The following is a 27,968-nucleotide window of genomic DNA, read 5'->3' on the forward strand; positions in this document are numbered from 1 at the left end:
TGGGAGACCAGATATAGTGAATGCAGGGTCATTAGGGTAAGGTTAGGGTTAGGATTAGGAGTTAGGGTTATTTTTTATTTTATGTTATGTTAGGGTCAGGGTGTTAATACTACTAATACTATTAATACCCCTACTACTACTAATAATAACAATAATAATTATAAATAAATGTAAAATAAATACGCAAATAAATATAAATAAACATAAATAATAAATGAATACTAAGTAATAATAAATAAATAATGAACCCCTAGCCCTTAAATTTTTTTTATAATAATAATAAAAAATAAATAATAAAATATATTATTATTAAAGAATAATTATAAAAATATATTTTTTTGTTTGGGTGTTTATTTATTATTATTATTATTATTATTATTATTATTATTATTATTAATAATAATAATTATTATTATTATTAATAAGGTCAGGTCAGTTATGATCTATTATTATGTAATTACATATTGTTAATTTATTTTATTTATGATCATTTTTTTATTTTTATTTTATTTGTGTATTTATTTTACATTTATTTATTCATATATTATTACTATTTTCATATTTTTTTTTTTTTTATTTGAGCAGAAAATCGAGCAAAAACGCACAACAAAACGCTCAAATACGCACCAAAACACACAAATATGCACGAAAACATGCAAATGGTGCTTTTCCAGTAATTTTTATGAGAATAAAAAAACACGGCACAAACACTTAAATCTGCCTGATTCACGGTAAAAAAAAAAAGAGCTCCAGAATTTTTTAAGCTTTTTAAGTGGAGAAATGAACCATCGCCATAGAGAAGTATTTATTTTTTTCTCCTTTAGCGCTTTGGTGCTTCAAGCGTCAAGCTACAAATGCAGAGGAGTGAATGGGGCCTGAAGGCTAACTCTTACCGGACAGGAATAATGTCAAATAAAGGAGATCGCAAGTGCTTTTTCCAAAAGGAGGATCAATGCTCCCACCATCAGACTTCCAAATATGTTTGTTCCCAGGGCTGGTGTAAGGATTTTTGACACCCTAGGCGAAACCTAATTCCCCCCCCCCCCCTGACTCCAACTGTTTGACTTGCCCATGTATACCCCGCATTTTTAATTAAGCGTCCATCAAATGCTGTCTCACCAGCGCCCATCAAATGCAGTCTCACCAGCACCCATCAAATGCAGCCTCGCCAGCGCCCATCAAATGCAGCCTCATCAGCGCCCATCAAATTCAGCCTCACCAGCGCCCATCAAATGCAGCTTCATCAGCGCCCATCAAATGCAGCCTCGCCAGCACCCATCAAATGCAGCCTCACCAGCGCCCATCAAAGGCAGCCTCACCAGCGCCCATCAAATGCTGCCTCACCAGCGGCCATCAAATGCAGTCTCATCAGCGCCCATCAAATTCAGCCTCACCAGAGCGCATCAAATGCAGCCTCATCAGCGCCCATCAAATTCAGCCTCACTAGCGCCCATCAAATGCAGCTTCATCAGCGCCCATCAAATGCAGCCTCGCCAGCACCCATCAAATGCAGCCTCATCAGCGCCCATCAAATGCAGCCTCACCAGCACCCATTAAATGCAGCCTCACCAGCGCCCATCAAATGCAGCCTTCCATTGCCCATCAACGAATGTTTGCTTGCTTCCATTCATTTAGGAGTCGGGACACAGAGACAATCCTCCACCACAGCTGCACCTCTGACACTATGTGCGAATGGAGCGGCGGCTGCATGCTGATACTGAGACTTAGTTGCTTGCTGCAGAGAGAAGAGAGTAATAACACCATTTGCTGGGTGCCTAGTTTGCCTAGTGGTAGCACCGGCCCTGTTTGTGACCCCCACCAGCAAGATGCAGCAGGAATATGCAGCTAATCGAGCCTCCAAACTGTCTGCAACAAAGGCATCTGTTAAAAGCAAAGAAGGAGAAGCCTCATAGTGTAACATTTATTACACTTCCACACTGAAAAAAAAAAAGGACAAGCGGTATAACAATCCAAACTGCACAGCTATGGGACCTGCCTGTGCGTGGTGACATCCCAACTGATGCATTTCTCTGTAATAGGTGTCCACTGGAATGGGAGACTCAACAATGCATTTGCACGGAGAAGGGGTGGTAAATGGTGCAAAATGGGTACTAAACATGCAAACAACATTCAAGTGAATGAGGAACCAACTCATGAACAGTTTTATGACAAATGGCTCATAAACCATAGTCCACTAAAGACTGAAGTCCATGTAAAAATCCGGGTGCAGCTCACTGAGGCAGCTCCATGAAGAAGCAAGAAGCTGCTCTGGAGGAAACACAAGGAAAAGCACAGGTGCCTTCTAAGTGTAGCTGTATCTAGGGTTGCCACCTGTCTGGGATTCACCCGGACAGTTCAGGTTTGGAATCACGTGTCCGGATGGTGGAGACCCGGACACATTATTCAGACTGGACTATGGCTTCCCAGCAGGGTTGCTGGCTGCAGTTGCCTAAGCTGAGAGTGTCTTTTATGCTGCCCAATTCAACACTAATAATCCCCCCCCCAACACACACAGATGGAAGAGGAGAGAGGGCTCAATCTGCACCTCTTCCTCCCACCCTTACCCCTCTGTGTCTGCCCACACTCCAATACCCAAGGCTGTGCCCTGTGACATGACATCACTTCCGGTTTGCCCGGATATTAATGGCGCCATTTAAAAAAAAAATTGAAAGCATTCAAAAACACCGATCTTGGTATTTTCAATGCTTTTACGGGTCTTAAAGACACCAGATCTCTCCATAAAATATATAGTATATGTCACATGCCTATTGCTGTCACAAGGATGTTTACATTGCCTGGTGTGACACTAAAAAGAAAAAAAAACACGAAATAAAGCAACAGTGTAAAAAAAAAAAAAAAATGAACCACTTGCGGACCGCCCACCAAACATTTATTGCGGCAGGGCGGCCGCTCTGTGCCAGATCATATACTTAGTATGTGATCTGACATGTCCGGGTCTGGGGCACGTCCGGGTCTGGGACCCGCTGTGTAGAATCTCGCTGTCCGCTGGCACAGGGCAGAGGCAGAATCCCAATCTGCCTATGTAAACAAAGCAGAACGTCATTCTGTCAAAAGGAAAGGGACAGACCCTGTGTTTCTGCAAAGCAACAACACAGATCTTTGCCTTCCACTAGTCAAACCACATCCCCCACAGTGAGTAAGCACAACCTAGGAACACAGTTATCCTTTTGATCGCCCCTGATGTTAACCCCTTCCCAGCCAGTGTTATTAGTACAGTGACAGTGCCTATTTTTAGCACTGATCGCTGTATTAATTTTACTTGTCCACAAAAAGTGCCAGTGTCCGATTTGTCTGCTGCAATATTGCAGTCCTGCTATAAGTCGCTGATCGCCGCCATTACTAGTAAAAAAATAAAAATAAGAACTAGTTTGTTAAAGCTATAAATTTTGCGTAAATCAATCAATATACATATATTGGGATTTGTGTTGACCAAAAATATGTAGCAGAATACATATTGGCCTAAACTGATGAAGAAATGTGATTTTTTTTTACATTTTTTTATTTGTTTTATAGCAGAAATTAAAAAATAATTTTTTTTTTCAAAATTGTCGGCCTTTTTTCAAATAACACCAAAATAAAGTTCTGTTTGTGGGGGAAAAAAAAGGACATCATTTTTATTTGGGTACACCATTGCAGGATCGTGCAATTGTCAGTTAAAGTAACGGAGAGCCGTATTGCAAATAATGGCCTGGTTAGGAAGGGGGTAAAACCCAGGGGCGACCCGTCCATTAAGGACGCACGGGCGCCACCCCCCGTCCATCGCCACACCCCCAATCCATGTGTCTGGCCCCTTTCAGGACACCGGCGCATGGATTCCAATGCAGAGGGGCTGTTTTATTTATTTTTTTAAAGCACCGATTCGAGCCAGAGGGTCTAATAGGCTTCAATATAGGGTGGGCTTGGGACGCAGAGAGTGCACTCCGATCCCACCCAGGTGTGTTACAACAGCAAATTAATGTTGTAACACTGATCCTCCTCCCGTCCAATCAGGAAGTGGTTTTTAACACCGGTCACCCAATTGGCTGAAAGGACAGGCGATCCTATTTAATGCCTAGGAGGAGGAGGGGAGGAGCTGGAAGCCGCCACGGAGGAGAGGACACGGAGCCACTGCACCACGCTACTTGCCACCCACCTCCAATGGGGTTAAATGCTGAATTCTGTTGCCTGGCTTGCAAATTCCGAGCCTTATAAGGCCTTCCTTAAATATTTCAATATTAAGACGATCTATGCATCCTCGGGGTGATCGTAACAAAAGAACTGCGAATATCAAACGTAAGAAAAGCCGTGCGAGGGCAGTAAGATTTCCGCTACCTTTGTTTTCAATCTGGCTCTGTGAATTCTGGGCTCCCAGCTGTGATAAAGTAAAGGCTTTGATAATACTAGATTGTTCATTACAAAACATCTCTCTCTGTCTAAAGTCACAAATTGACTCTGGCATTGAAGCTTTATTGAAAATTCTCAGTAATTTCAAGTAATGACCAGTTCTTACAGAAGAACAAATACTCGAGAAAAGGTCATTTTTATAAGCAACAAAATTGTACTGTCGTTTTTTTTTTTTTCCTACACCGCTGTCATCCTTCAATTTAATTAATATCAAAAGTATGCCCGGCCCGGCGGTGCCTTCAATTGCTCGAGCGCCGGGGAACTGGACTTCCAGTGACATTTTTAATGAAAAAAATGCAGATCGTATTTTGGTAACTGTATAATATGAGCGTTCATTAACTAATGCTAAATTGTAAGGCGCGTGAGTGCGGAAAAATTGTAGGCTGTCTAGGGGAATGTCGGATGAATAGGCCTTAATGGCTACTTGGGCCGCAAATTACCTCCGATTCTGATGAAGCACGTCTGACGGAGTTAACTTTGTCAAACTCCATTTAATGCACCTGAATTAACGGCGAGCACCATTTACTGATTGATATTAATGAATTATATGCAAGTTTTGGATTTGGTAATACTTTATACACATTTCTTAAGTATTATTTAGTACCATTTTGAGTATACATCTCAGAACAAAGAAGAAGTCCTTCAAACTCACGCCAATAGTTAACACAGAGTTGTGACATGGTAGCATCACAAAGTTGCTGAAGATTTGTCGGCTGCACATCCATGATGAAAATCCCTCGTTACTCCTCCTCCCAAAGGTGGTCTACTGGATGAGATGTGGTGAGTGTGGAGGCCATTGGAGTACAGGGACCTCATTGTCCAGTGGTGAGATGATTGGAGCTTTGTGACATGGTGCATTATCCTGCTGGAAGGAGCCATCAGAAGATGGGGACACTGTGGTCATAAAGGGATGGACATGGTCAGCAACAATACTCAGGTAGGCCGTGGTGTTTAACCACTTAGCAACCGGCCCGAATTACCGCGTACTATGAGGTCCTCTCAGAATTCCTTGGGGCACGCACCCGAGAACATCCAGAGGACCCGGCGGATCACGGTAAATGCCTGCTGATCGCGGCCGTTTACCACGTGACGGCTCCGTCAAATAACGGAGCATTTTACTTGTAAACAGGTTCCTCCCTCCTCTCTCTGTATCGATCGGTACAGTCTGAGAAGAGAGGGGGAGAGATCGGATGGCAGCAGTGCTGTGGGCTGGATCTGTAGTGCCCGCAGCGCTGCTCCGTGACAATTGCAGTCACATCCAGCCATCCATCCACCCATGCTCAGCCAACCCTCCATGCTCAGAGATACCCTGCCATACTCTGCAATACCCTGCCATACCCTGCAATACCCTGCCATACCCTGCCATACTCTGCAATACCCTGCAATACACTGCAATACCCTGCCATACCCTGCCATACCCTGCCACACCCTGCCATACTCTGCAATACCCTGCATTACTCTGCAATAGCCTGCAATACACTGCAATACCCTGCAATACCCTGCTATACTCTGCAATACCCTGCAATATTCTGCAATACCCTGCCATACCCTGCCATACCCTGCCACACCCTGCCATACTCTGCAATACCCTGCCATACTCTGCAATACTCTGCCATACCCTGCAATACCCTGCCATACCCTGCCACACCCTGTCATACTCTGCAATACTCTGCAATACTCTGCAATACCCTGCTATACTCTGCAATACCCTGCAATATTCTGCAATACCCTGCCATACCCTGCCACACCCTGCCATACTCTGCAATACCCTGCCATACTCTGCAATACCCTGCCATACTCTGCAATACTCTGCCATACCCTGCAATACCCTGCCATACCCTGCCACACCCTGTCATACTCTGCAATACTCTGCAATACTCTGCAATACCCTGCTATACTCTGCAATACCCTGCAATATTCTGCAATACCCTGCCATACCCTGCCACACCCTGCCATACTCTGCAATACCCTGCCATACTCTGCAATACTCTGCCATACCCTGCAATACCCTGCCATACCCTGCCACACCCTGTCATACTCTGCAATACCCTGCAATACTCTGCAATACCCTGCAATACCCTGCTATACTCTGCAATACCTTACAATATTCTGCAATACCCTGCCACACCCTGCCATACTCTGCAATGCCCTGAAATACCCTGCAATAACCTGCTATACCCTACAATACCCTGCAATACTCTGCAATATGCTGCAATACTCTGCCATACCCTGCCATACTCTGCAATACCCTGTAATACCCTGCCATACCCTGCTATACTCTGCAATAACCTTCCATACCCTGCAATACTCTGAAATACCCTGCCATACCTTGCAACACCCTGCCATACCCTGCAATACCCTACCATACTCTGCAATACTCTGCCATACTCTGCAATATCCAGCCATACCCAACCATACTCTGCAATACCCATCCATACTCTGCAATACCCAGCCATACCCAGCCATATCCAGCCATACTCTGCAATACGCCGCCATACTCTGCAATAGCCAGCCATACTCTGCAATACTCGGGATACCCAGCCATACTCAGTGATACCCAGCCTTACCCAGCCATACTTTGCGATACCCAGCCATGCTTGACCATACTCAGCTGTACTCGGCCTCTGTATGTGGCCAGGCTGTGGAAGTCTCACACATGTGGTATCGCCATACTCAAGAGGAGTAGGAGAATCTATTTTAGGGTGTCATTTTTGGTATGTATAATGCTATGTGTTAGAAATATTGTATAAATGCTCAGCTCATATTTCCATTGCTGTTTTTTGTTTTGTTTTTAACTATGTGGGTATAGGATTGGGTATATGGGAGTGTATGATATTTTTGTAGCGCCGGCTCCTGAAGAACACTCGCTATGTGTTTTTGAAATTTAATGTTACCCTTAAACCGCAGTTTGGTTTGGGTTTGATTACTCTAAATTTTGACCTCAGCATCAGTCTGACTGGACTGAATGGTCTTCTGCCTGGCCATAGGTGGCGCTGTCACTTCTGGCAGGTATGGAAACACCGTCTTGTTGGGTGCTTTAAGGTTACCTTCTCTTGGAACCAGCCCAGTGGGAGTGTCACTCTTGCTGTGCTTTCTGGGAGGGGGTACTTCAGATGCAGATGTCACGTGTTTCGGGGGTTCCGGTCCAGAAGTATGTTCTGACTGCATGGTCCTGGTCCTCCTGACCAGCCCCCAGGACTTTCACGGCCTGGGGTGCGGATCCACCCCGACTTTATGTCTCGGGGCTGGCTAGCCCAAGGCGAGGAAACTGAAAGAAGGATTCGGAGGTGGTCCGGTGCCGTCTTGGTTAGTGGAGAGGCCCAGCGACTGTGAAGTTATTCAGGGGAGGACTCTTCGGGAGAAGGACAGACAAGGGTTGGCTTCTCAACAAGAGCCTGGAAAAGCTGAAGGACCTAAGTGAATCCAATCTCGTGCGGTATATACTGGTACCACACAAGTGTTCTACAAGTTTTCAAGTTTCCTTTACCTGTTCTATAACAATGTCTGTGACAGAGACTTGTTCCTGACTCAAACACCCTGTTGGCTGCTAGGCCCGGTGAGAGTAGGACTATCCAACTAGGGTGAGGATCCAGCTGTGAATGGCTATTCTCTGGATTTATTCAAAGTAAGAGAGTTATTCTTCATTCTGACTTTGATGCTAAGAGTACCTGGACTTTCCACCTAAACCCTCTGATCCTATACTGAGAGACTGTTTGTTTAACTACTTTTTTGCAAATAAAAATCCCTTTAAGTGGATCTGTCGTCAGTCTCTGCAGTTTTTGGGCCATCTACCTCGGGAAACCCTCTAGACACATACGAGGTGAAGAAGGTAACGGTAAGCCCAATAAAATCAGCCGCTCCCTCGGGGGTCAGTGATACATTTTTTATTTTATTTATATATGTATTTATTTTTTTATGGTTGAACTAGAAGGACTTGTGTCTTTTTTTTCAACCTGACTAACTATGTAACTATGTATGAATAAAGTTGTACATTTTGACACCTTTGTACTTTTATACTTTTATACTACTTTATATACTTTTGTACATTTGATTCACTCTTTGCTGCCTAAAAGTCCCAGAGGGAAATACAAATACTTTTGTAAGGAGAATACCATTTGAGATGATTTACATCATAGCAGGTTGAATGTATTTGATTTTTGTGTGTGTGTGAGCTGCAGCGGTACCTGCACAGTGAGGCCGCGTACACACGGGCGGACTGTTCGCTCAACTTTGTCCGCTGAACAGTGTTTCAGCGGACAGTCCGCTCGTGTGTGGGGCTTCAGCGGACCGTTTCAGCGGACAGTTTGACGAACAAAGTTTTTCGGAAATTCCGAAAAACTGTCCGCTGAAACTTGGTTTGAGCGGACAGTCCGCCCGTGTGTAGGCCACTTTCGAAATGAGCAAACTGTTCCCGCTCGGAGGACAGTCCGCTCATTTCGAGCGCGTGTGCAGGTAGGCGGGGCCTGCGAAGGAGACGTCGCGGGCCCCGCCGCCTGGTATGGACTTAAAGGGGAACCCCAACGCCGAAAAAAATCGGCGTGGGGGTCCCCCCAAAGTCCACAACAGACCCTTGTCCGAGCACGCTACCCGGCCGGCCAGGAAAGGGGGGCGAGCGAGCGCGCCCCCCCTCCCGAGCCGTACCAGGCCGCGTGCCCTCAACATGGGGGGTGCCTTGGGGAAGGGGGGGCCGCGCGGCCCCCCCACCCCAAAGCACCTTGTCCCCATGTTGATGAGGACAAGGGCCTCTTCCCGACAACCCTGGCCGTTGGTTGTCGGGGTCTGCGGGCGGGGGGCTTATCGGAATCCGGGAGCCCCCTTTAATAAGGGGGCCCCCGGATACCGGCCCCCCACCCTATGTGAATGAGTATGGGGTACAATGTACCCCTACCCATTCACCTGTAAAATAAAAGTACCCAAAAAAAAAAAACACAACACACGAGATAAAATATTTTATTGCACAGCTCCGGGGGTCTTCCGTCTTCGGGGGTCTTCTCGCCGGACTCCTCCGCTATCTTCTTGTAGCTCTTTTGCTAGCGGAGGAGTCCGGCTTTCTTCCTCCCCACCGCCGGCCTCTTCTCCCGACTTCGGGGGTCTTGTCCCCCTCTTCGGTTCTTCTGCCGGGCCACCGCGCCTTCTTATAGCTCTTTTGCAGGCGGTGGCCCGGTCTTCTGTCGCCGCCGCCTTCCGTTCTTCTGCCGGGCCACCGCGCCTTCTTATAGCTCTTTTGCAGGCGGTGGCCCGGTCTTCTGTCGCCGCTGTCGCCTTCCGGTCGCCTTCCGGTCGCCTTCCGTTCTTCTTCTTCTTCTTCTTCTTCTTCTTCAAAACTTTTGAATGAACGAACACGCCCACACACGGCACTTTTTGAGCGGACAAATACGGCAAACTTTGTTCGTCGTACTAAGTCCGCGCAACTTTTGAAATGAAAGGACTCGCCCACACACGAGGCAACAGTCCGCTCATTTCGAGCGCGTGTGCAGGTAGGCGGGGCCCGCGAAGGAGACGTCGCGGGCCCCGCCGCCTGGTATGGACTTAAAGGGGAACCCCAACGCGGAAAAAAATCGGCCTGTTTGACGAACTTAGTTTCGGCAGACAGTCCCCGCGTGTGTACGCGGCCTGACAGTTCGACATTTCTTTGCAGTCTCCACTCCAATGAATGAAAGCTGCTTTCTCCAATCCAGTGAATCAGAGGCTGCAGTGTGTCAGGCACTGAGTGTTTAAAGGGATCCACAACCTTATCTTGCTGTCAAGAAGTTCAGTGGACCAACAATGCCACCAGTACAGGGTGCAAAATGCACGCAGAGGCACCCCCGAGGTGTCAAATCTTTACCAGGGCTGCTCATAGTGCAATTCTAATAGAGGACTGAAAGCAACCCAGATCAGGTACAGGGTATCCAAAATCTGCTTAAAATGGTAGTACAGTGGGACCTTGGATTACGAGCATAATCCATTTCAGGAGAATGCTTGTAATCCAAAGCACTCGCATATCAAAGCGAGTTTCCCCATAGAAGTCAATGGAAACGAAGATAATTCATTCCGGACTGACTTCTATTACATGCAATACTGTGGCCATAGGTGGCGGGGGGGGGGGCACCACCAGAGAGCCTTGGAAATACTTGGGGACAGCTCGGCTGAACTCGGAAAGGCTCGGAAACACTCGAGAACGGAGTGTATTTCTGAGTGTTTCTAAGTATTTCCGAGTCATTCCGAGTATTTCCGAACGGCTCCGAACTGTTTCCCCGCACCTCGGGCCAAATGAGGTACTGCACCACCCATTAGCTTGAATTCTGCGAGGCAACACTCGCAAACCGAGTCAGAATTTAAAATAAAAAAGTTGCTTGTCTTGTAAAAAGCTCATTAACCGCGTTACTCGTAAACCAAGGTTCCACTGTAAACCACAGGTGGTTAAAAAAAAAAAAAAAACATCCCTGAAAGGCAATGTCATAATGTGCTAGTATGCATCACATACTAGCACATTATGATAGACTTACCTTAGAATGAAGCCCTTCAGCGCCTCAATGTCACCGCTAAGACGGCGGACTTCTTCACCCGGTCTTCCTTCCGGGTTTGCAACCTGCAGCTATATGAGTGGCCGGGGGCGATAAGCATATGGGGGCTAAGCATATGCATGCATCATACATACTAGGGGGAGTACAACTGGGGGGATCCATAGTGGAGAAAGATCTGGGGGTTTTGGTAGATCATAAGCTCAATAATAGCATGCAATGCCAAGCTGCGTTTTCCAAAGCGAGCAAAGTCCTTTCTTGTATATAGAGAGGTATGGACTCCAGAGAGAGAGAGATATCATTTTGCCCCCCTGTACAAATCATTAGTAAGACCTCACCTGGAATATGTATGTAGCACTGACCCTCGAAGGAGCGGCTGGTTTTCTTGGGCTTACCGTTTGCCTCCTCCGCATTGTAACTGGTCGTTCTAGTCTAGGGGGTTTCCCGTGGTTGATGGCCCAATAACTTCAGAGACCGACACTTGAATTCCTTTAGGAATTTTTATTTGCTTAAAACGTTGAACAGAAACTCAGTCTCTCAATTGGGAATAAAGGGTATAGGTATGGAAGCTCAGGCACTTTAGGAAACTGCTGACACTTAATAAATGTCTCTCTCTAGATAATCCAGGAGGTAGCCACTCACAACTGGATATTTCTACTGTCGGATAAATCCTGGTTTATGGATTTAGCAGCCGACAAATGACTCAGAACTTAGCAAAGTCTCTGCCACAGACTTGGTTGCAAACTTTAGATGAACACAGAAAGTCTCTCACAGGAACTTAGTTGTAACTGAAGGATGAAAATAGGAACTTTCTTACAGTACCAGTATCTTGCAGCCGGTCCGGCGATACCGTAAGAAATGTGGATTCAATTAGTGTCCATACAGCCTAGCTTCCAGGCTCTTACCAAGCAGCCAGCCTCATGCGTGGCCCTCTTCCGAAGAGTCCTCCCCTGGTTGCATGACGAGTTGTTGGGCCTCTCCAAAACCCGAGACGGCACCAGACCACTTTAGAACCCTCCTTCCAGTTACTGTGCCTCGGACTAGTCAGTTCCGAGACTCGGAAATGGATGGCTCTGCACCCCAGGCCATGAGGGCCTCTGGGGGCTGGTCAGGAGGACCAGGACCATGGAGTCAGAACATACTTCTGGACTGGAACCCAGAACCACGTGACTTCAGCACCTTAAGTACCCTCTCCCGGAATACACAGCGAGACAACGCACCCAGTGATTAGCTCCCAGAGGGAGATTGGTACCCAATGCGTCCAACCAGACTGCGTTCCAATGCCTGTCAAAAGTGACACCCACACCTATGACCAGGTAGAATATTAGTACAGCCCAGCCAAAGTGATGCCAAAACCACAATTTAGAACAATTAACCTCAAGACTCAACTATAGCCTTGGGAAAAAACTTAATTTACAGACATAGCGCGTACTCTTCAGGAGTACCAGCGCTACATGTAGTTCACCAGTTCTCAAAAAGTATATCGGGGAACTGAGGAAAGTGCAGAGAAGGGCAACCAAACTGATAAGAGATATGGAGGAGCTCAGCTATGAGGAAAGATTAGAGGAACTGAATTCATTCTCTATTGAGTAGATTAAGGGAGGATATGATCAACTCTTTACGCCTAGAGGAAAAGAGATTTCATCTCCAAATATGGAAAGATTTCTTCTCAGTAAGCCCTTGTACACGCGGTCGGAGATGCCGACAACCAAATCTGTCATAGTAATTGCGACGGAGTAATTCCGGGAAGAGATCCTGAAGTGATGTTGCATACACACGGTCGGACTAAGTTGTCGGAAAATCTGATTGTACATAACGTGATGATGTTATATTATTACGACAGGACTACGTTCAGGCTAGTAGCCAATAGCTTTGGTCTAGGAATTTGATCTGAGCATGCGTGGCACCTTGTCCATTGGAGTAGGCTACACATGATCGGAGTATGTCCGATCAGAGCATTTTGTCTGAAAATTTTACCGGCAAGTTGGAAAAATTGGTCCGTCGGATATTCCGATGGAAACAGTCCGATGCAGACCACACACAGTCGGATTATCCGACAAAACGGTCCGATAGGACACATTCCGATGGAATCTCCGACCGTGTGTACAAGGGCTAAGAGCTGTGAAAATGTGGAATAGACTCCCTCCAGAGGTGGTTCTGTCCAGCTCAGTAGATTGCTTTAAGAAAGGCCTGGATTATTTCCTAAATGTACATAATATAATTGGGTACTGACATTTGGAGGTAAAAGTTGATCCGGGGAAAATCCGATTACCTCTCTGGGATCGGGAAGGAATTTTTTCCCCTGCTGTAGCAAATTGTATCATGCTTTGCTGGGGGTTTTCACCTTCCTCTGGATCAACTGTGGGGATAGGATTGTGTATATGGGATTGTATGATATTATTACTTATTTATTTTTATGGTTGAACTAGATGGACTTTTGTCTTTTTTCAACCTGATTAACTATGTAACTAATCATGACACCCACGGGTTACCTGACATGGGGTCAATGTTGATATCAATGACGTTAGCTTCCTTGTGGGATGATACAGTATGTCTGTGCTAAGTGCACTCTGGTGATTTGCAGAGCTTCTCTGTAAGGTCAGTAGTATTTTGCAGCAGTCTCTGTAATATGACAGCTATTTTGGCTAAGTGTATATATTTTCTGAAACCTCATCTAATGGCAAAAATCCAGGCGGAGTGTTCCCTGGTTGTAGCTCTGCCTTGTTTTTGAACTCACTTTAGCCCTTATTACACAAAAATTGAAAGATGAGAGATGGGTTGCAGAAGGAAGGGGGGGTTGAGCTCATACCTGAATCCTCCCAGACAACTGTCAGCTCCTCTGACTACTTTTGTTTTAACTCTCTAGCCTGTGATCAGTTCCTCTTCAGCATGCTTTTCCAGTGAAACATGATCAGATGCTGCTCCGTGTTCCCCTCCAAACCTCAGCAACAAGCACATTTCCCTCTGCCCCCTCTCTCCTCTGTCCATGAACCGCTCTCGCCAGGGCTGGTGCAAGGATTTTTGACACCCTAGGCAAAACCTAATTTTGCTGCCCCCTTGGCTCCACCCCTGACTCCACCCCTTTTTTCCTGCCCATGTATACCCCACCTTTTTAATGAAGCGCCCATCAAATGCTTCCATTCATTTGGGAGTCAGGGCAGACCAAGTCCTCTGCCGCCGCTGTGCCTCTGACACTATGTCTGAACAGAGCGGCGGCTGCCTGTTGATGCTTGCTGTAGAGAGTAGGAACACCAGTGGCCGGGCGCCCTAGGCAGCAGTGCACCCTAGGCGGCTGCCTAGTTTGCCTAGTGGTAGCACCGCCCCTGGCTCTCGCTCTACTCTACGTCTTTCCCCAACAGCCATACTACATTTTACTTCTGCCCTTCAACCATGCTTAGCCCCATGCTACCTTTTCTACCAATGACCATGAACAGCTAAATGCTAAAACCTCTTTAAAACCTGTTTATGATTAGATCACATTGTCTCTCCTCTTCCCCAAGTCCAGTATCATCTACCCTCTCCATAATCAAATCATACTGCCTCCTCTTTTTCCCAGGTCCTGGATCATCTACTCTCTCCATGATCAGATCACACTGCCTCCTCTTTTTCCCAGGTCCAGGATCATCTACTCTCTCCATGATCAGATCACACTGCCTCCTCTCTTCCCTAAGTCCAAAATCATCTATCCTCTACATCAGACTTTCTCAACCTTTTCAACACAGAGGAACCCTTGAAATAGTTCTCCGGTCTCAGGGAACCCCGGCTAAAAATTAGAAATCTACAACTCATGGTACACTAGTGTGATGGTCAGTGGGAAGAATGGTCCTTACACTGGTGGTCATTGGGAAGAATTACCCCCTTACAGATAGCTGAAAAGATCAATGGTGTCGGTGGGAACTTATCTGAGAGACAGAAATGGCCAATGCTGAAGGAACCCCTAGCAACCTCTGGAGGAACCCTGGGGTTCTACGGAACCCTGGTTGAAAATCACTGCTCTACATGATCAGATCACAATGTCTCCTCTCTTCCTCAAGTCCAGGATCATCTATACTTTCCATGATCAGATCACACTGTCTTCTCTCCTCCCCAAGTCCAGGATCATCCACCTACTCAATGATCAGATCACACTGTCTCCTCTCTTCCTCAAGTCCAGGATCATCTACCTTCTCCATTAACAGTTCATGCTGTTTCCCCTCTTCCCCAAGTCCAGGATCTACCATCTCTATGATCAGATCACATCTTCTCTTCACAAGGTGCAGAATCATCTACCCTCTCCATGATCATATCACACGGTCTCCTCTCTTTTCCAAGTCCAGGATCATCTACCCTCTCCATGATCATATCACACGGTCTCCTCTCTTTTCCAAGTCCAGGATCATCTACCTTCTATATTAACAGATCACACTTTCTCCCCTATTCCCCAAATCCAGTATCATCTACCCTCTCCATAATCAGATAACACTGTCTCCTCTTTTTCCCCAAGTCCAAGATCATCTACCTTCTCCATAATTGGATCACACTGTTTTCCCTATTCACCAAGTCCAGGATCATCTACCTTCTCCATAATCGGATCACACTGTTTCCCCTATTCACTAAGTCCAGGATCATCTACCTTCTCCATAATCGGATCACACTGTTTCCCCTATTCACCAAGTCCAGGATCATCTACCTTCTCCATAATCGGATCACACTGTTTCCCCTATTCACCAAGTCCAGGATCATCTACCTTCTCCATAATCGGATCACACTGTTTCCCCTATTCACTAAGTCCAGGATCATCTACCTTCTCCATAATTGGATCACACTGTTTCCCCTATTCACTAAGTCCAGGATCATCTACCTTCTCCATAATCGGATCACACTGTTTCCCCTATTCACTAAGTCCAGGATCATCTACCTTCTCCATAATCGGATCACACTGTTTCCCCTATTCACTAAGTCCAGGATCATTTACCATTACCATGAACACATCACACTGTATCCTCTTTTTCCCAAGTCCAGGATCATCTACCATCCCCATGATTAATTTGCATTGTCTCCTCTCTTTTCCACATCCAGGTTCATCTACCTTGTACATTAACAGATCACACTGTCTCCCCTATTCCCTAAGTCCAGGATCATCTACTCTCTTCATAATCAGGTTACACTGTCTTCTCTCTTCCCCAAGTCCAGGATCATCTACCATCTCTATGATCAGATCACATCCTCCCTTCCCCAAGTCCAGTATTATCTACCTTCTACTTTAACAGTTTATACTGTTTCCTCTCTTCACCAAGTCCAGAATCATCTACCTTCTCCATGATCAGATCACATCTTCACTTCCCAAAGTCCAGAATCATCTACCCTCTCCATGATCAGATCACACTGTCTCCTCTCTCTTTCGCCAGTCCAGGATCATCTGCGGTCTGCCTTCCCTCCTTAACTTCCTCCTGTCTATAATCTGATCATGCTGTCTACTTTTTTCATCACTCGGTCCAGGATCATCTCCGCTCTATTTTATCTTTCTCTTATTATGCCAGTACTTGACCATCTAATTCACTGTTTCCCCTCTCTTCCCCTCTTGGTCATTCTACCAGTGTGCCTTTGGTCAGCTGTCCTTTCTCCCCTTCATGCCCTGTCAACTTCCCCTCTGTCTTCCATCTTGGTCCACAGCCGGTTGTCATTCTGTCTCTTCTCTCACCCCCTGAAGTTAATGTTCAGGTGCCAATCTTTCTCTTTTCTCTCGTATGGTTCATGGTCAACTCTGGCTCTACCCCTTCTGCAAGAATTAACTCCCTCACTATCTCCTACATCCATGATGCAGGGAACAGCTACAGAGCGTTGTCACCCTACAACAGAAAGTGCTTTAACCAGGACCTCCATGGCAGGATCATTAGGGATTATTTTAATGAAAGTTGCAGATATAAAAGTATTTAATATGACTTTCCAAAATGCATTCACGTTTTATAAATTATACTTAGTCCTTTGGTTCACATTGAGCACTAGTAAGTTTCAATTTTGACTGGAGCGTTCCTTTTGGTAAAAAAAAAAAACCCTGTCTCAGCCTATTATGCACACCTCTTGAAATTCATCTGAAAACAGACTTATTTGTAGTGAGTAACTGTCTTTAAGTAGCTTGTCAAGGTATCAGCCTAAAGTCTGAATGCCACGTCAATTATTTATTATGCCCCAAGGTGATGTGTAAAGAATGCTGCTCGGCAGGCAATGCGCTGTTTACGCTGATTTGTGAATAAAATCTGCACAAGGCTGCTAATGTATTGTCAATCTACAGCACACAATTTCCTATTGTTCACTTTGGCATTGTTGTAACTGCTCACTTTAATGTTTTCTGAAAACGAAAGCTGCAAGGCCATAATTATACTTTACTTTTATGATTTTGAAACAATAATGCAATCGGCATTATTTAAAACATGACATTGTATCGCCAAATCAGGAATGTCGGGAATGAAAACAAATCGTATTGTTGAGAGATTTTTAGGGGGTGTAGGCCATAGAGGTGAGTGAATATTAAATATCTTGTCCTTGCACTTGCCTTGACCAAGCACAAAGGGGCAGCTTTGTCCTAAATTTATGAGTGTCTCCACAGTGGAAGCACATGCATTCTAATGGATAGATAAGGGGCAGGTGGGCCAGGAGGTAGCCCAGTCTTCCTTAAAGGCACAAATAAATTTGGTCAGGGGGACACGCTAATGCCGCGCACACACGATCGGACTATCCAGTGGACCAGAGTCCGCCAGACAATCCCGGCGGATTTAGAAAGGAGTTTTGACTCAAATTTGTCCGCCAGTGGACAATCCGCCCGTCTGTGTGCTAGTCCGCCGGACTTTTGAAATGAACGGACTTGCCCACACGGAAAAAAGGTCCGTTCATTTTGAACGTGACTCCAGGTAGATGGAACTAGTGAAGGAAGTGAATGTCGCTGCCTCCATCGGCGAGATTGACACCTCGCTGGCCCCGTTACCTGGTATGGATTTAAAGGGGAACCCCTACGCTGAAAAAATGGCATGGGGGTCCCCCCAAAGTCCATAGCAGACCCTTATCCAAGCACGCAGCCCGACCGGTCAGAAAAGGGGGTGAGGATGAGCGAGCGCCCCCCCAAGCCATACCAGGACGCGTGCCCTCAACATGGGGGGGTGCTTTGCCATGTGACATCACCCGGTGACCCCGCCCCTTGTCCCTATATAAGTCGCCGCACAACGCGTCTCTGCCATTGCGGCCAGAGAGAGCGTCGTGTCAACATCGCAAGGAAGAAGAGAAGAAGGCGGCGGCGGCGAAAGAAGACCGGGCCAACGCTAGTAAAAGAGCTATAAGAAGATAGCGGAGGCCCAGCAAAAGAACCGAAGAGCGAGACAAGACCCCCGAAGTCGGAAGAAGACCCCGGGACAGCGGCGGCGACGAGGAAGAAGAAAGCCGGGCTCCTCCGCTAGTAAAAGAGCTAGCAGAAGTTAGTGGAGGAGTTCGGCGAGAAGGCCCCCCAAGACGGAAGAAGAGAAGACCACCGGAGCTGTCTAATAAATTATTTTAAAAACGTGTTGTTTTTTTATTTACACTTTTTTTCACCAGGTGAATGGGTAGGGGTACATCGTACCCCATACTCATTCACATAGGGTGGGGGGCCAGGATCCGGGGGCCCCCTTATTAAAGGGAGCTCCCGAATTCCCATAAGCCCCACGCCCACAGACCCCGACAGCTAATGGCCAGGGTTGTCGGGAAGAGGCCCTTGTCCTCATCAACATGGGGACAAGGTGCTTTGGGGTGGGGGAGCCACAGGGCCCTCCCTTCCCCAAAGCACCCCCGCCATGTTGAGGGCATGTGGCCTGGTACGGCTCAGGAGGGGGGGAGGGCACTCGCTAGTCCCCACCCCCTTTCCTGACCAGCTGGGCTGCATGCTCAGATAAGGGTCTGCTATTGACTTTGGGGGGACCCCCATGCAGTTTTTTCAGCGTAGGGGTTCCCCTTAAAATCCATACCAGGTGACGGGGCCAGCGAGGTGTCAATCTTGCCGATGGAGGTGGCAACATTCACTTCCTTCGCTACCTGGAGCCACGTTCAAAATGAACTGACTTTTCTCTGTGTGTGGGCAAGTCCGTTCACTTCAAAAGTCCGGCGGACTCCCGCCATTGTCCGCCGAATCTGGCCTGCCGGAAAAGTCTGATCGTGTGTGGGCAGGTCCGCTCGTTTGGAAAGTCCGGCGGACCTCAGCTGCAATTAAGTCCACCAGATAGTCCGATCGTGTGTACACGGCATGCCACCTTTTCTTCAAGTCAAACCCCAACACTTTAGCAGCACACAGCATTTTTTTTTATAGTATGAACTATACATATACAGTGGTGTGAAAAAGTGTTTGCCCCCTTCCTCATTTCCTGTTCCTTTGCATGTTTGTCACACTTAAGTGTTTCGGAACATCAAACCAATTTAAACAATAGTCAAGGACAACACAAGTAAACACAAAATGCAATTTGTAAATGAAGGTGTTTATTATTAAAGGTGAAAAAAAATCCAAACCATCATGGCCCTGTGTGAAAAAGTGATTGCCCCCTAAACCTAATAACTGGTTGGGCCACCCTTAGCAGCAACAACTGCAACCAAGCGTTTGCGATAACGTGCAATGAGGCTTTTACAGCATCCTGGAGGAATTTTGGCCCACTCATCTTTGCAGAATTGTCCTAATTCAGTTACATTAGAGGGTTTTCGAGCATGAACGGCCTTTTTAAGGTCATACCACAACATCTCAATAGGATTCAGGTCAGGACTTTGGCTAGGCCACTCCAAAGTCTTCATTTTATTTTTCTTCAGCCATTCGGTGGTGGACTTGCTGGTGTGTTTAGGATCATTGTCCTGCTGCAGAACCCAAGTTCGTTTCAGCTTGAGTACACGAACAGATGGTCGGACATTCTCCTTCAGGATCTCTTGGTAGACAGCAGAATTCATAGTTCCTTTTATCACGGCAAGTCTTCCAGGTCCTGCAGCAGCAAAACAGCCCCAGACCATCACACTACCACCACCATATTTTACTGTTGGTATAATGTTCTTTTTATGAAATGCAGTGTTCCTTCTACGCCAGATATACTTGGACACACACCTTCCAAAGAGTTCCACTTTTGTCTCATCGGTCCACAGAATGTTGTCCCAAAAGTCTTGGGGATCATCAAGATGTGTTGTGGAGAAATTGAGATGAGCTTTGATGTTCTTTTTGCTCAGCAGTTGTTTTCTCCTTGGAACTCTGCCATGCAGGCCATTTTTGCCTAGTCTTTTCCTGATGGTGGAGGCATGAACGCTGACCTTAACTGAGGCAAGTGAGGCCTGCAGTTCCTTGGACGTTGTTGTGGGGTCTTTTGTGACCTCTTGGATGAGTCGTCGCTGCGCTCTTGGGGTAATTTTGGGCGGCCGGCCACTCCTGGGAAGGTTCACCACTGTTCCATGTCTTCGCCATTTGTGGATAATGGCTCTCACTGTGGTTCGCTGGATTCCCAAAGCTTTGGAAATGGCTTTATAACCCTTTCCAGACTGATAGATCTCAATTACTTTCTTTCTCAATTGTTCCTGAATTTCTTTGGGTCTCGGCATGATGTGTAGCTTTTAAGGATCTTCTGGTGGACCTTACTGTGTCAAGCAGCTCCTATTTAAGTGATGCCTTGATTGTGAACAGGTGTGGCAATAATCAGGCCTGGGTGTGGCTAGAGAAATTGAACTCAGGTGTGGACAACCACAGTTATAGTATGTTTTAACAAGGGGGGCAATCACTTTTTCACACAGGGCCATGATGGTTTGGATTTTTTTTCACCTTTAATAATAAACACCTTCATTTACAAATTGCATTTTGTGTTTACTTGTGTTGTCCTTGACTATTGTTTAAATTGGTTTGATGGTCCGAAACACTTAAGTGTGACAAACATGCAAAGGAACAGGAATGAGGAAGGGGGCAAACACTTTTTCACACCACTGTATTTTTCTGCTATTAAAAAACATTTCTAATCATATGAAGTTAATAACAAGAACCCTCAGAGTTCCCCTTTTACATCTGAACTTGCAGAGTTCCCTTTCACTGTAAGGGGGGACTCTGCAGACTCTGATGTAAGGGAGAACACTGGGGACTTTAACCTAAGGGATGCTCTGGGAACCCTGATTGAAGGGGGAACACTGAGGACTATGATGTATGGAGAAGAAACTGATGTAAGGGGGAACACTGTGGCCTCTGGTGTAGAGGGGAACTCTGATGTAAGGGGTGCTCTGAGAACCCTGATTTACCTTAGTGTTCTCACTCAGAGGTAGGAGAGAGAAGGTGGGAGATGTATCCAGATTGTATCTGAGACTGCTGGACTTCAAATTTCCAGCCCCCGCGTTCCTTTTCTGAGGCACAGCGCCAGGGATTGGAGTGTGGGCAGACACAGAGTGGTAGGGGTGGGAGGAAGAGGTGCAGATCGAGCCCTCTCTCCTCTCCCGTCTGTGTGTGTGTGTTTCAGGGGAGGGGGAAATTCTTAGTGCTAACTTTGGGCAGTGTGAAAGAGAGTGTAACAGACACTCTCAGCTTAGACAACTGAAGCCAGCAACCCTGCTGGGAAGCCATAGTCCAGTCTGAATCGTGTGTCTGGGTTTCACAATACAATAGCGGTGGCTGCTGGCTGTCAAAATACATTAGCGGTGGCTGCTGGCTGTCAAAATACAATAGCGGCAACTGCTAACTGTCAAAGTACAACACTGACGGCTGCTGGTCAAAATACGATAGTGGCAGCTGCCAGCTATCAAAATAAAATAGTGCCGGCTGCTGGCTGTCAAAGTACAACAGTGGCAGCTGTTGGCTGTGAAAATACAACAGTGGTGGCTGCCGGTTGCTAGAACAAAATAGCAGTAGCTGATGACTGTCAAAATGCAACAGCGGCGGCTGCCGGCTGTCAACATTCAACAGCCTTGGGTTACAGAATTCTCTCATCTATACTGTTTAGTTTGGAATGGGAAAACTGATAGATTTCTCTCTTACAGTGCTTGGCCAGCTTTAGAGAGCTAGGTAGACAGACATGCAAAAAGATGGACGGGCTGCCAGCTGTAAAAATACAATATATATTGTCAAAATACAATAGTGGCAGCTGCCGGCTTTTAAAATGCAATAACGGTGGCTGCAGGTTGTCAAAATACAATAGTGGTGGCTTCCGGCTGCTAGAATAAAATAGCAGGGATGAATTACTGGCAAAATGCAACAGCGGCGGCTGCCGGCTCTCAAAACAACAGCCTTGGGTTTCAGAATTCTCCCATCCGAACTGTTTAGCGTAGAATGGGAAAACTGATAGATTTCTCTCTTACAGTGCGCGGCCAGCTTTAGAGAGCTAGGTAGACAGTCATGCAAAAAGATGGACGGGTTGCCAGCTGTAAAAATACAATAGTGGCAGCTGACGGCTGTCAAAATATAATAGTGGTGGCTGCTGGCTGTTAAAATGCAATAACAGTGGCTGCTGGTTGTAAAAATACAATAGTGGTGGCTGCCGGCTGCTAGAATGGAATAGCAGGGACTGATGACTGTCAAAATGCAACAGCGGCGGCTGCCGGCTCTCAAAACAACAGCCTTGGGTTTCAGAATTCTCCCATCCGAACTGTTTAGAGTAGAATGGGAAAACTGATAGATTTCTCTCTTACAGTGCTTGGCCAGCTTTAGAGAGCTAGGTAGACAGTCATGCAAAAAGATGGATGGGCTGCCAGCTGTAAAAATACAATAGTGGCAGCTGACGGCTGTCAAAATATAATAGTGGTGTCTGCTGGCTGTTAAAATGCAATAACAGTGGCTGCTGGTTGTAAAAATACAATAGTGGTGGCTGCCGGCTGCTAGAATGAAATAGCAGGGACTGATGACTGTCAAAATGCAACAGCGGCGGCTGCCGGCTCTCAAAACAACAGCCTTGGGTTTCAGAATTCTCCCATCTGAACTGTTTAGCGTGGAATGGGAAAACTGATGGATTTCTCTCTTATGCCGCGTACACACGATCGGAATTTTGGACGGAAAAAGCTCTGATGGTTTTCCCGACGGAATTCCGACGGGATTTCGCTCAAGCTGTCTTGCGTACACTCGGTCACGCCAAATTCCGACCGTCAAGAATGCGGTGACGTACAACACGTATGACAGGACTAGAAAAAGGAAGTTCAATAGCCAGTAGCCAATAGCCTCCTTCTCGTAGTTGAATCTGAGCATGCGTGAGTTTTTGCGCGTCGGAATTACATACACACGAACGCATTTTGGGATAGGAACTTTCTCCGACCGAAAAATTGAGAACATGCTCTCAATCTTTTGCTGTCCAAAATTCGGCCAGCAAAAGTCCGAAGGAGCATACACACGGTCGCATTTTCCGACCAAAAGCTCTCATCGGTCTTTTGCTGGCCGAAATTTCCGATCGTGTGTACGCGGCATTACAGTGCATGGCCACCTTTAGAGAGCCAGGTAGACAGACATGCAAAAAGATGGACAGATAAACAGAGATATGAGACGGAGGGGTGGACAGACATAGAAAAGCAATACAGATGGGTAAAAATTGATATAAGACAGAGGAGCAGAGAGAAAGATGGATGGTCAGACAGACCGCTGTTATCCCAGTCTGGATAATTAATACTCCTGATGGCGCTCTTGTACATTTGCCTGTGAGAGGGTGTAGGAAAGATGCCAGCGGGCGTTCTATATATGGATTAATCCCTCATAAATGATGCATGTGGCAGGATGATCAGAGAAGGGCCTCTCGCCCCTCTTTCAGGTCATTCCTCCTGTACGGCCTGTGTCCTCTCTTTAGAACATTAGGCAAGATATCGGCAAGAGAAGGGTTCTCTGCCTGACTGCCTCTCCATCTAAACACAGGCACACAGAGACCCTATAATGGACAGCGCCATGTATTATTAACAAGCTGAAAGCACTTGTACAAAGCTCGGGGTGTACAGTGCATGACTTATTTACTCTGACCTAAAATAGCTGCACTTTAACTGATACACACACAGATGACGTTCAAGTGCTCCGTGGAGGCCTGCGACTACCGTACAATCCCGACTACTACAGATTCCCAACCTGGAACCAAAAGATTGCCTGCTTCGTGGAGGTAGAACTACAAGTCACAGCATTCCTTAAAGCATGGGTGCTCAACCTGTGGCCCTCCAGCTATTGCATAACTACAACTCCCATCATGGCTCTGCCTTTGGGAGTCATGCTTGTTGTAACTGTCAGCAGCTTGCAATGCCTCATGGGACCTGTAGTTCCGTCACTGATGGGCAATAATTGGTGTCATTAATGGGCACTAATTGGAGTCACTGATGGGCACTGATTGGGGTCAGTGATGGGCACTGATAGGTGGCAATAGTGCGCACTGATGGGCTCCACTGATTGCCATTAATAGGCAGCACTGATGAGCAGGCACTGATGGGAACTAAATGGCAGGCACCGATGGGCACTGATTGGGGGTCACTGATGGGCACTGATTGGAGTCACTGATGAGCACTGATTGGAGTCACAGATGGGCACTGATTGGGGTCACTAATTGGTGTCACTGATGGGCACTGCTGGGGCTTTACAGTGAGAGGCGAAATGTGGCACTTCCACATTTACACGTGACCGGCTGTGATTATAAACAGGCAATCACATGGATAAAGAGCCATGTCATTGGCTCTTTACCGAGATCAGGGTCACGCCGTGTCCTTGAAACCCCCACGGGGGGCACAAGAGCTGCCGATCTGGGGCATCCCAGAATGAGAGCTGCACCACTCCGCCGTCATTTGACAGTTGGCGGTAACATGATCAGAAACCTCCTGATCGCAAGAAGCCATCACAACTAAGAATTGGTAATATGCAATACAATATACCCCAGCCATTTAAGGGGTTTAGGATGCACTAATGCATGCAAATATGCAGCCGCTTGGCACAAGGCCCACCCGCCTAGAGGCACATATTTGCATGCGACCAGCGCCAAGAGGGTAAAGCGGCTGTATACACCGCTCTGTTATTTTTACCTACAGGTAAACTTATAATACGGGTAAAATTAATATATTCTAAATGTGCACCGTTTAGGAGATATTCACCCTGCATGCAGCCGCTGACATCAGCGGCCCATGCGCTCTAAAGGTCTGGTGTATTGTGCGGGAACTTCAGAGCTTCTTGCTGGAACCGAGGGCTCCTGTGCGCAGGAGTGACGTCATCGCGGCTCTGGCCACTCACAGCACCAGAGCCCGCAAACCCGGAAGAAACGCTGGAGGAACATGTTAGCCCCTGCAGCAGTGCCCGGTCACCGCTGCGGGGGGTTCTTTCGAAGGTAAGTATTTTTATAATGTGCTAATATGCGATTCATACTAGCACATTATGCCATTGTCTTGCAGTGTTTTTTTTTTTTTTCAGTGGTTTACTACTGCTTTAAATCTGGTTGTCGTTCAACTGGGAAGGCTGAAGACATGACATCTAGTGGTGGGAGGGAAGTACTGCAAGCTGTAGCTCCAGATTGAAGATAATTTTTGCAGCAAAAGCTGCTTTTTTATTTTATCTTTTAACTGACTTTTATTTTTAGTTGGTGTTCTGCTTTAAAGTTATATATTTTCAGTTCCTGTGTGACAGGTGTGTGAGGTACATTGTATTTCTTCATGTAAATTAAAGGCTGAGCAGCACTGGGATGGCTTCTGCTCTTCCGGAATGGTAAAAGACTGGTTGGAAGGTGACCATCCGACCAGTGAAAATCAGAACAGAAAGAGGAAGTACTCCGACATGAAAAATATCATTCTTTTTTTTTAATCTCAGCAGCTGCCAGTTCAAAGAACGGCTACAAAGTGGCCATCTGTGTCCTCATTTTATAACTGCAGTGTCATGTGACCACGCACGGACGACCACAATAGGTCAGGTGACTGACTTGCAGGGAATGTCAGCTTCCAGCGAAAATCTTCCCATGAGATTATATGTGTATTTACCGTATTTAGCGCAATTTATTTTTTCCTGTAAAATCCCGTGTGGACATCCAAGAGCCCTGAGACTGCTGTTGGCGAGCCGCCATCTTTTATGTGGCACCAGAAGCCCCAACAGACTCACAGCTGTCACTCTGTAGTATTCCCCTTCACTCTTCCCGAGGCTGCTACATAAAAAGTGCAGGGTGGGCACCCCCCAAGGAGCCACAAGTAAACTGGGATACCCCACCCTGCACACCAAATTTTCACAGGCACTTCAGAGACAAACAATAGTCCATGACTTTGTTTTTGTGGTTTATTGAGGGTTAATAAATTGGATAGGGATTATTCTTAATGGTACTTATAGAGTGTTGTCAATTTACGCAGTGCTTTACATATACATTCACATCGGTCCCTAACTTCAAGGAGCTAATAATCTAAAGTCCCTAACTCATATTCATATACTAGGGCCAATTTTGGACAGAAGCCAATTAACCTACCTGCATGTCTTTGGAGTGTGGGAGGAAACCGGAGTACCCGGAGGAAACCCACGCGGGAACAGGGAGAACATGCAAACTCCAGGCAGGTAGTGTTGTGGTTGAGATCTGAACCAACAACGCTTTTTACTGCTAGGGCAAGAGTGCTAACCACTACGCCACTGTGCCACCCGGGATGGGAGGTTATGGGGTACCATTTGACTTCAACAATTTCAGGGACCATTTCCGCTACTTACTTGCTTGCAAAACCTAACTGGAACACTGTGTATACCTGACAGTCACTCAGTCGGATTAAGCAATTGCCCATTACAGGCAGGATCCCGAGGCTCTTTAGTTGTGTAGCAGATTTGCAGTGTCCAGCTTGCATCACTCCTGTGGCTATTGATCCCAGCACCCCCTGTTCAGGCACTGCCAACTCACCTGGCTGCAGCTGCCCCTTTCACTAGCCCTCAAGGCACAGGTGTGCGCACAGAGAGTGCCAGGTGTGCCTGGGCACAACCCAAACACCCTATGTGGTGCAGATTTCCCCTGCTGCCTGGGTCCCCCCACATGCCTCCCCTGCTTCGCAGCGCTGCCAGCTTACCGCTGGCTGCTGTGGGGGGTGTTTCAGGATGGAGAGTGGGGGAAAGGCAACTGGGGCTGGAGAGAAGAGAACCGGGGGAATCTCTGTCCTCAGTTCCTTTCTCTGTTTAAGTGAGAAATCAGGGGGTCTGCTTATATCCCCTGATATTTCACCAAAGCCTCCTAACAGGACTCCTAAAACAGCTATAATATAGTATTGTAAAAAAATAATAAATAATAATCTTGTGATTTTTAAAAAAAAATAACATTGTAAAAAATAATAAAAATAAAACACTACTGACTAGAGCTGCACAATTCATTGAAAAAATTGTGATCTCCGATTCTTTCACATAACAAGTGGAGAGACTTATCTGCTCACTCAGCTGTCAAAAGAAAACATTTGGGCAGTTTGCCAAGTTTTCAACATGAACATTGTAACTAACTCTTCCTTCTTAGATCAAAGGGATAAACTTCCATGTGAAAAAAAAAAAATCCAGCTGCTCCTAACTTCCACCCACTATGTCCAGAACATTCTCTAATGTCCCAGAAAACATGGGGAGGTACCAGAGAAGCTGCCAGGATGAGTCACCCAGCCCTGAGTCACTGAACCCTGACCCAGATTTACAGCTCAGACTTGACCCTCAGTCAAACTAAAAATGTCCTACACTAACATTACTTCTAGCACATGCTAGAGGGTGTTACAAAAGGTTATGTACGGTGGTGAGGGGAGGGGCAGAGGAGTTGGGCCAGCACAGTATTTAGATACTCCCTGAAGAGGAGAGGGCTATGACATACAAGTAGGGAGGGGAAGATGACACTTCCTCGCTTTCAAGTAATTACAAAATAATTTTTGGAAAGGGAAAACAATGCAAGTAAGTATTTTGTGTGCCGTTACCTGCAAGCATAGTCAACTGCAAGTCTTATTGCACTCTGTAGTAACGCTTTTCAACTTTACTGAAGGACAAATCCACCCAAAAGTGATATATTAGGTATAGCTGGTATTTGATGGTTTTAGGATCACCGTGAACCTTACAATTTGATCAGATGATCTCTGTGCAATCAACCTTAGAATTACCAAAACTACCCTGTTTCCCCGAAAATAAGACCTAGCGTGATT

The sequence above is a fragment of the Lithobates pipiens genome, unplaced genomic scaffold, assembly GCF_037356315.1.
Source record: "Lithobates pipiens isolate NorthernLeopardFrog02 unplaced genomic scaffold, aLitPip1_a1.2 Scaffold_30, whole genome shotgun sequence".
NCBI lineage: Eukaryota > Metazoa > Chordata > Amphibia > Anura > Ranidae > Lithobates > Lithobates pipiens.